The 10,035-nt window shown below is 36.7% G+C and overlaps 1 long non-coding RNA gene across 2 annotated transcripts in view; it reads left to right on the plus strand.

Moving 5' to 3' along the window:
- LOC141381191 (uncharacterized) overlaps positions 1-8,055 on the plus strand; it is a 35,367-nt gene extending 27,312 nt beyond the window's left edge. The window contains exons 2-6 of one of the 2 annotated variants that reach the window (XR_015480786.1): positions 1,898-1,960; positions 2,078-2,147; positions 6,184-7,166; positions 7,254-7,635; positions 7,879-8,055. This is a non-coding gene — a long non-coding RNA (uncharacterized LOC141381191). The remainder of the gene's footprint in view (positions 1-1,897; positions 1,961-2,077; positions 2,148-6,183; positions 7,167-7,253; positions 7,636-7,878) is intronic. The other variant, XR_015480785.1, reaches the window with a different exon arrangement.
- The last annotated feature ends 1,980 nt before the right edge of the window (positions 8,056-10,035 follow it).

Raw genomic sequence — 10,035 nt, forward strand, 5'->3', positions numbered from 1 at the left:
GTCAGAGAACATAGATAGTTGATTCTAATCAAAGGTAAACCCTTGATTAAAATTAGAGCTGCACGATATTGGAAAAATTAGACATTTCAATATTGTGATATTCTGCAAAATATATTGTAATATAAATACAATTTGATCTGATGACTTGAATGGCTCCATTTGGAAAGAATTCATTATTTTTTTAATTGATTGTTGGGAGTGAATTGTGCAAAAATAAATAATTTGCAAGCATCGATTAAATACAATAGCAAAGAACAAAATAAAAAGTGCTTTATGGTTTTAATAATAATTGTTATTTATATAGCGCCTTTCCAGAGCTCAAGGACACTTTTTTTCTGGGGAGTTAAACAGCATTCATGTACAGATATTGTATTCTCAAATGTAAAATACAGCTGCATAGTGTCACGATCACCAGCGATCTGAACTCCATAGACCGCTGGAAAACATGCAGTATTACTAACGGACTACAAATCTGCCATTTTTGGACTACAACCCTTTACATGCTCTCCTCTCACACACACACATGTTCCTCATCCTGCCTGATTGCACACGCAGCACCGGAGGATTGTCAAGGACTGATTACACACACTATTTAAGAAGCACATACACTCTCTCCAGTCGCTGAGTCTTGTTATCTGTTCTAGTGACATTACAACACATTTCCTTTGTCTTGCTTTACTGTGTTTTTTATCCTTGCCTTGTTTATTTGTTTAATCCTGTGTGCTGCCTGCCTCTGACAATCTGCCTGCCTATTGACTACGATTCTGGACTGCTTGTATACGTCTGTTTGCCCCTGTGTTGACCATTGCTGGCCTGACCTCGCTAATAAACCTGCATGTGGATCCTCACCTCTGTTGTCAGTGTCACTCCCCGCATTACACATAGCTTTAAAAATAATGTAATAAAATGCATCTTTTTTTTTAAATAGTATAATTCATTGTGTCTAAATTCTGTAAACCTCCTTCAAAATACTTTTACTGTCACAAGCAAATGATAAACTTTCACTTCATTGTGGTTAAACTCATAAATAAACAAATCTCATGTTTTCTGAACTGTGTAACTTGACATTACTTATCCTTCAATGTGACTATTGCAGATGCACACATTACCATATGCAGAAATTATCAATTGTGTAGCCCTAGGAATACAGTGTTTTAATTTACATTTATTGAAGTCTTAAAGGCACAGTATCCAAATATCAGCTGAACTAAACTTCAGGTAGAGATGGCGAAAAAGTGCAGGAAGCTAAATAAAGACATATTTACATATTATTAGGCCCACACGAAATCTGCAAATTATTATTATTTTTTTTAAGCCCATCGAGTCTATTTATTTACTTGTGTAAATTTACATTCATTCAGTTTATTAATTAATTGCAGTATTATTATTATTATTATTATTATTAACAAATATGGAAATGTTCATATGAATTATTTACAGTACAGTTTGTAAAGTAATGTTTTCTGTCTTTTGGTAGATATATTATATGAGAGACTTGCTTTTTTTACCAATTAAGTGAATCTAATTGGATTTGCATTGTAAAAAATAAATAAAAGTTATTAAAGGTATAATCTTTTATTTCATGAATTAAGTTTTTAGTTATGCTACTCCCCAAATCATTCCACATAAAACCACAGATTTTTTTGGTACAAAATCCTGTGCAGAAATAGCTAAAAATGTCCGTAGATGTTTTACTGTTGCCACCATTATCATTATCCATAATAAATTTTGTAAAATAATGGGCTTTTTAATTGAAAATAATAATATTACAGGCTTCTGAGAAGCATTCTAAACGGCTGATAGTCCTCTAAATAGGACAAACCATGCGGCAGCACACTAGAACTAGGCTATCCATCAGCAGAACAGGACAGCTCACAGGAAGTTGTTGTGCAAACAGGAAGGACAGAATGAAAAGTGGCAGATGACGTCCTCACAGGAGGAAGTACAACAGTATGCACCTGTAAGTCATCTGGAAGTCTACTTAGTGCTGTCTCTCACTACACTTACTGTATACCTGATTTTGATCAGAAGTGTTGGAGTGCTTGTACTGACCTACAACTTTTTAAATATTTTACAGTGGCCATCATCATCATCATCATCCAAGCCAGACTGAGAGCCTCAGATCTGAGGTGTGGAACGGCAGGCACGTAAGACAGTATTTGCTACTGTATGTGTGTCCATGTGTGTACAGTATGCATGAGTGTAAGGTGGAGGCTCTTCAGGAGGTGTGCTGAGGTCATGTGTTTCCTGGCAGAGGAGTAACCCTGCAGGCATGGAGGCATGAGGATATTAATACCACACAGTGTGGAAGTCCCCCTCCCACACATACACACACACACGCACACAGGAGAAAAGATGAAGAACGCACATCCTCGTTAGTTTCGCACCACTGTAGTTGGTAGTAAACAAGGTCAAAGGTCATTGAGGTAAAGGATGTCAAACGATCATGAATCACGTACAGTACCCAGTAAAGTGAACACACACTGCTATGAGCATTTTATTTTGTGTGTTGCTCTACAACCTTTACAACAATCCACTTATTATTGACCAATTTATATAGCCTCTTTTATTTGTCCTGTTTTTTCAAATTTTATATTATATTTTCTCCAAATGCATTTATTTGTTTTCACTATAAACGATAAGAATAGTTCAAATTTGCTTTTCATACTGGCTAATTTAAGACCAAACCAACAAACTAGATAATTGTATTTTATAGGATCCCATAGAAAGTATATAAAAAAATCTAAATGGATGTTTTTCTGAGAAATTGGTTAAAGTATACTGTACGTAAAAGAGAGCATTCAAATGCCTTTAAAGAGTTCTCTGTCCTAAACATCATTTAATGTTTTCATTTAGTTAAAGGCACCAGACGTAATGATTGCAGATGTTTTACAATGGTTTTCAGAGTATAGTTTGAAATGTTTTCTATTGTGTCAGTCGAGCATTAGATTTTATCCACGTCACAATTGTGGGAAATGCATAACAATACACTGTAACTGGGTCGACGTAGACGGCTTAAAATAAAGACAGGTTGCAAGACGGCACGTCTAGCCTTCTGCCAAGCTTTGACCTACACAACTGAAAGAAATGGCAATACTGTACAGTATATCAATTATAATATTTAATTAGTGTTTAATTAATATATAAATGAAATATTTGATACAAGGTTTATTAATTGTCAATGTTTAGTGAATAAATCGAGTTCAGAGATAGTTAACTCAGGTTAATTAGATAGTTTTAATGTTAGTATGTATTATTTGATTTGAGTAATGTACTAGTAAATGCTGAAGTTAATATTTACTCTAAAAATATTATCTAAAGATTAATACACAATTTTCATTGCTACAATGTATGGAAACACTTTATTTTGAAAGGTTCATTTAAGTATAAGAAGACTGTCTGCTTAATATCTGCTGATACTGCTCCTTGACTATAAAAAACTGAGCAAGTACATGTCAACTTACACTAATCCCAACCCTAACCCCAACCTAACAGTCTACATTTAATCTAATGAAAATTAGTTGGCATCAGGGCCGGAGTGGGACTCCTTTTCAGCCCTGGAGTTTCCTGACCAGCCCACCTCAGTTCATGACTGACTATATTAAAATAAGGTCATTTCCAAATAAGTTTCTAATGACACTATCACGTCTTTTTTTTTGAGAAAACAGCTGTTTTAGAACTTCAAATGTTCAACAACCCTAACAGTATTATATGTCTTAACAATAAATATGAAAAAAATGAAATTACTTAGACGAGGATCGAACCCGGGTCAGCTTCGTCGTAACCTAATGTGCTAACCACTGGACCACAATTTATACACATATATAAAAAGAGCAGAGCTGCGGTAAAATATTGAATAAAAAGGCTGTGGTCAAGTAAATAAGTAAATACATTTAATACAAGTAAATAGATTTTGGAGCTAGGGAAACCGGCCCTCGCGGCCAAAAAACAGACCGGCCCACCGGGAATTCTCCCTGTACTCCCGATTAGCCAATCTGGGCCTGGTTGGCATGTAGATGCAATGTAACTTAAATTTAACAAACGGACCATCAAAATACAGTGTGACCCAATGGGAACCTTAAATGTCATCTGATTCAATCATTATCTCATGATGCAGTTTTATTAATTCACAGTTTCAGTTTCCATTATTGGACATTGATTTCTGTTTTAAAAGTGTCTTTAATAACTTTTTATTAACTTGTTAAATACTGATTCTTTAAAAATTATAAATGTTTTGTGGACCAAAAAGCCAGTCTTAAGTTGCATGAATCTATTTGTGGCAAATTTGTGGTCAAATTATTGAGCATTCTCAAGTAAAGATCATGTTCCAGTAGGATAGTTTGTAAATTTCCTACTGTAAGTACATCAAAACACTAAATTTCTAATTAGTCATGGGAATTGATAAGAACTTAATTTAGACCTCTTTGAAGCTGATTTTTTTCAGCATTTTGATTTCTTTAATCGGCGATGCAGTGGCGCAGTAGATAGTGCTGTTGCCTCACAGCAAGAAGGTCGGTGGGTCACTTGTTCAAATCTCGGCTCAGATGGCGTTTCTGTGAGGAGTTTGTATGTTCTCCCTGTGTTCACGTGGGTTTCCTCAGGGTGCTCTGATTTCCCCCACAGTCCAAAGACATGTGGTACAGGTGAATTGCGTAGGCTAAATTGTCCATAGTGTGTGTGTGTGTGGATGTTTCCCAGAGATGGGTTGTGGCTGGAAGGGCAATTGCTTTTTAAAAATGTGCCGGATAAGTTGGTGGTCCATTCCGCTGTGGTGACACCGGATTAATAAAGGGACTAAGCCGACAAGAAAATGAATGAATGAATGAAGGATTTCTTCAATCCAGAATACTGACTTCTTGCAGTTACAATTGAAATTCTACATACCAATCTTGAAGCATGCTCAGGCCTAGCCTTTCAAACTCAATCCATATGAATCCAGAGCGGGGTGTTTAGACTATTTTTGCTGCTATCCCTAGTCCAAATTCCATATTAGTCACATCTTGGGTCTGCTGAGGGGTTTAGACGTTTACTTAAAAATACTACATGGAATGACAAGGCTTCATTTGTTGGTTTATTGTAGAGTTAATCTGAACACAAAACTAATATTAAATAAACAAAATCAAACAATTTTGGCCACCAAACAGACTGAAGGAAAGGTCTAAAGACCATGTGCTCCCAGCGGGCCCTCCTCCAGTTGGCCACACCCAGGCCTTTTAAGCTTCCTCAGGCATGCAGTGGGTGCAAATCTCCAAAATGAAAAAAATAAAGATTAACAACACAAACCTTTAAATAAAGTAAACAAATGATTCCTTGAATTATAATTAAAAAAATATTTTAAATCCTCAGATTCCAGATTTTAAATAGCTGTTTTTCAACCAATAATTGTTTTATCCTAACAGAAACTACATCAACGGAAATCCTAATCATTTATTCATTTATTTTCTTTTCGGCTTAGTCTCTTTATTAATCTACGGTCACCACAGCGGAATAAATGGCCAACTTATTTAGCATATGTTTTATGCAGCGGATGCTCTTCCAGCCGCAACCCATCTTTGGGCACCACCCATACACACTCATTCACACTCATACACTACAGACAATTTAGCCCACCCGGTTCACCTGTACGCATGTCTTTGGACTGTGGGGAAAACCGGAGCACCCGGAGGAAACGCGAAAGCAGGGAGAACATAAAAACTCCACAAAGAAACGCCAACTGACCCAGCCAAGGCTCGAACCAAAAACCTTCTTGCTGTGAGGCAACAGCACTACCTACTGCATCACCCTGTTTTAATCATTGTACTGTATATATCTCAATAAAAAAGTTTTGTGGTCTAGGGTCAAATATATGTTTGTGTGTTTGCTTTTTTCTGCTCTGACATTTCACCTTGCCAGCAGAAACATCCATTAATTAATATTGTAAAAACCACAATTTATAGAGATTTCATAGTTAGGATTGGTACTTTTGATCTGAGCGTAATTAGAAAACTGTAGTGTAGCAGTAACAAATTTAGTACCATAAAATATAGTGCTATATTATGTTGAATGTGAGAAATACTATGAAGCATTAAACCTCTTATCACATCTGTGGCTGCAGACGAGACAAAACATGTTTGGTTTGACTTTCAAGATTATTAGTCAGAAAGCTTCTCAGTTACTGTGCTAAAATCATTTTTCATTTTACAGTGGGACAAAGCCACATTCCACACAGTGCAGGAACCTGAGAAGCGATGGAAGCAGGGCTGCTGATGGAGCGAGGAAAAGCACTTGTCATCCATCCTCTCAGATCACCTAATACCCGGGAGCACGTGCTGGAGGAAAACTATAGCCAGATCTAATGGAAACATACACGCAGACATTCAAATCCGGATAAAGTAAGATGTTTTTGTATTAAACTATGGCTGTTTTATGTAAATTGATTATGGGATATTGTGTAACAAAGTACTGGATATACTTAAACATACCTGAATATACTGTACCATTCAATTTAAAAACGTGCATAAATATTTTACAATCAGTTTAAATACGTGCACATAACAACAATAAAAAACAGATGGAAATCTGTACTCAATGCTAGCACAGCTGTAAAAAAGGACATGTGTTGTAATACTTGCTTTTGTTTTAGAAACATGCAAATAAGTTGTAACAAAGCTTAAATAAGATATTCCTGACACTTAGTGTTGTCTATTGGACGGTACCACACCTAGTCGACACCAAACAACTAGCAACAACAAAACCTAATTGTGTTGTCACCTTGTCTAGTTCGGTCTGGAATAAAAAGCCGGCCATGAGTACACAACTGGACAACAGCCGACTGAAAGGACAATGTGCGTTCTGCGCCTGCATAAGTGGACGTGTCTTTCAACCTGCAGAGGGCAGTCAGTCTAGTTCACAATAGAAATTCAGGACTTCTGATAGGCGATACCACTATCACAGTAACTGTCACCACGGAGGGATTCAGGGTGCACTCACACTATGCAATTCGAATTATGCCCAGGTGCGTTTCCTGGTTCTTTTGACAAGTGTGAGTGCTCCACACCCTAACATGGTTCAGTTGGGCCAGCCCTGGCCAGGTGTAAAGAGTTGTGCCAGAGCGTGGTTCGATTGCGCTTTGGTACAGTATGCTTGTAGTGTGAGTGCAAAGCGAGCCTGAGCCCGAAAGCGAAGATGTGACTTCACTTTTATGACTGTTTCATATGGATTTATTAAGAATTTTTACTTTTTTAATGAACACAAACTGTCCTAGTTTATTAAAGACAAAAACACCTCGCTGCACATCAGCTACACCTTCAGCAAACCTTCTAATATGTGCACCACAAGGACTTATATGATAATTTTTGAGCATCAAAATATTTGACTGTGTCTCTGCATCCCAAACGACTAAAAATAATACAAAACAATATAACTAAAGCAATCTCCACTGTGCTGAGCGAGAACGCTTCTCTTCTGTTAAACTAAACAGTCGCATCATCAATGACATAAGTGTGCTGCGGTTCTGAAGGCAAAATGCAGTGTGAGTGCAGGCTGTTGGGGGAGAGGGGAGGGGGCCAATGGTGCTTTGGCACAGTTCAAGGCAACTAAACCTAGTCGGAGTATGCCCTCAGTCCTGCAAACATGTCTGATTATCTAATAATCCTTGTTGTTTGGCAATATTTTAGAAATGTAGCAAAATTACAGCCAGCTACTTTGTGTTTTTTCTTGACTTGATTTGTTTACGTTCCTATTTCACACTTACAATTTGATTTGTTGCTGAACAACCAGTCAGGGCACTCTCTTCAGCTGATGCACAACACTGATTTTACAGTACGTGCTTTGTCAGGCTAATGCGATCTGATGTTAACCCGATAAAAGGCAATGTGTAGAACACACCAAACCAACTAGCTGGACTGACACTGATCAATAGACCAACGAAGCCCAATGGCCAACTGTCTACTTGTTGTGTTTTTATGTAAAGGATACAGAATATATATTTACATGGAATGATGCTTTTTTTGTAGGAAAAATGTGAATGTTTTCTTAAATGGCTAAAATAATTCCTGAAACCGCTAAGACTAGTCCAAAAAAAAAAAAAAAAAAATATGTCATGAATTTATTTTTCATGACTTATTGAAAAAATCTCATTTGAATCCTAAAAGCAAGACCTGTTACACCTTGGCTTAGTGCTTTTAGGTCAAACTAGGTAAGACTTTTGTTTTTTTTTCACACTAATAGTAATTGCAGTTACATATAATTGATGATAATAAAGGATTCTTTTCATGCAGTTTTTTGCACAACAGTAAAAAGCAGTAAAAAGATAAAAAGAAAATCACAATTTTCTCAGAACAAGATTACTTTTAAACATATTTTATATTTGGTGAAGGGTTTAGGTCAGCTGTTCACTGGTCCAGGTGATATGAAAAGCCCCTGTATTAATGTACCCATAGTGGCGGATTTCTGATTTGCAAATGTAAGACAGCGTCCTCTAGTAGATTTGTCATCTGAAATGTGCAATGAAATGTACACACAGCAGCGTATTTCACGTTTTGCAAAAATGCAGTTCAAACTCATCCAATCACTACTACACTTTCCAAGACTTAAGTTTATAATCTAACATAATGAACAAAGCATGTAATGAACTTTTGTTGTTCACAAGGATAGTTTTCAAAAGCCAATAGAACAATGCAAACTAATTTTTGTCAAGGAACAAGGGTGATGCTGTCAAAAATGTTTCACCTACCTGCTTAAACCTTTGTTGGATAAAACATGCAAGTATATAAATAAATACGTTAGCTTAACTGGAATACTGCGCTAATCGGTCAGCAACCAAATATAAACCTTTTATAATTACCACAGAACATTTAGGAACTGTGTGTGAATCTAACTCCAGTAAGTGTTGGTATTTGTCTGTGTGAGAATGTTGTGCATTTTTGTCTCTGTTTGGCTGGCATGGTAGGTCGAACACCGGGGGAGGGGTTTTGTTGCAGGGGATTTTCCCAGCATAACACACACACACACACACACACACACAGGCCGAAAATCAAACAGACTTTCTCCATCTTACAGTCATTCCAGCGAGACACCTGCAGCTTCATTTAAAACCTTCTGCCATCAATCATAGCCTTACGTGCCGCAGTTTTATGACCGAAAGTCAAAATCTTTACACAAACTTGTGTAGTTCATGGTTGAAACTAAAACATACAATATATAATTTTGAATGATGTTGCTATACATTTTTATTTTGCCCATAAAAATCTTCAAACACACTTCAAAGAGGCATTGCTGCACCGTATCTTCTGATTTATATACACACACTTCCAAACAGACAGACTTTATTGATATAAGGAAACTCAAACTTAACTTATGGCCACAAATGAATAATTTTTCAACGTGTTTATAATTAGTGACCATTAATTAATAAGTCATGGGAATGAATTCTTAATTCATTCAGTGATTTAAACAGTGTTATTTAGCCCCCAGGAATACACACTTGTGGTACAGTTTGTGCAGTTTCATACAGTGTGTCTCGATCGTCTTGCTTTTCGAGACAGAGAAAGCTTTATCTGTGGCAGAATGTGAACTACGCTCGATAAAATATTTGAGATCTTTTAAGAGACTCAGAAGAGGTCAAAGGTTTTTTGGCTCTGGCTAGCTATGGCACGAGTGAGTCACTTTTCAAAACGCTGTTCCCAACAGAATCTAAAAACATCCTCGAAAAACATCCAGCCACAAACAGAATATCTGTGTATAATTCAGATGCAAACAGACAATTTTATGGAATATCATTTCTTTGTGGCTGTGCTGTTAACCCTTTAAATCCATTGAAATACTCTTTGGAAAAACCCTGGAGTGCTACTGGGGGTTATTACAAGAACTTTGAACTTTTATGACTTAAACTATAAAACATTATATTAAAATCAATGTCAATGCAGTTACCATAAATGGTTCTTGGCGTAATAAAGGGTTAAGGATCACAATCCAGATTTAAAACCAAGTGTGGGTTGTTTTCATGCTTCTTTCCCATCCATGTGTTTGGATCAGCAAAGCAGGGGACTGAGGGAT

This window comes from Danio rerio, chromosome 3 (genome assembly GCF_052040795.2).
Source record: "Danio rerio strain M-AB ecotype USA chromosome 3, GRCz13ab, whole genome shotgun sequence".
Lineage (NCBI taxonomy): Eukaryota > Metazoa > Chordata > Actinopteri > Cypriniformes > Danionidae > Danio > Danio rerio.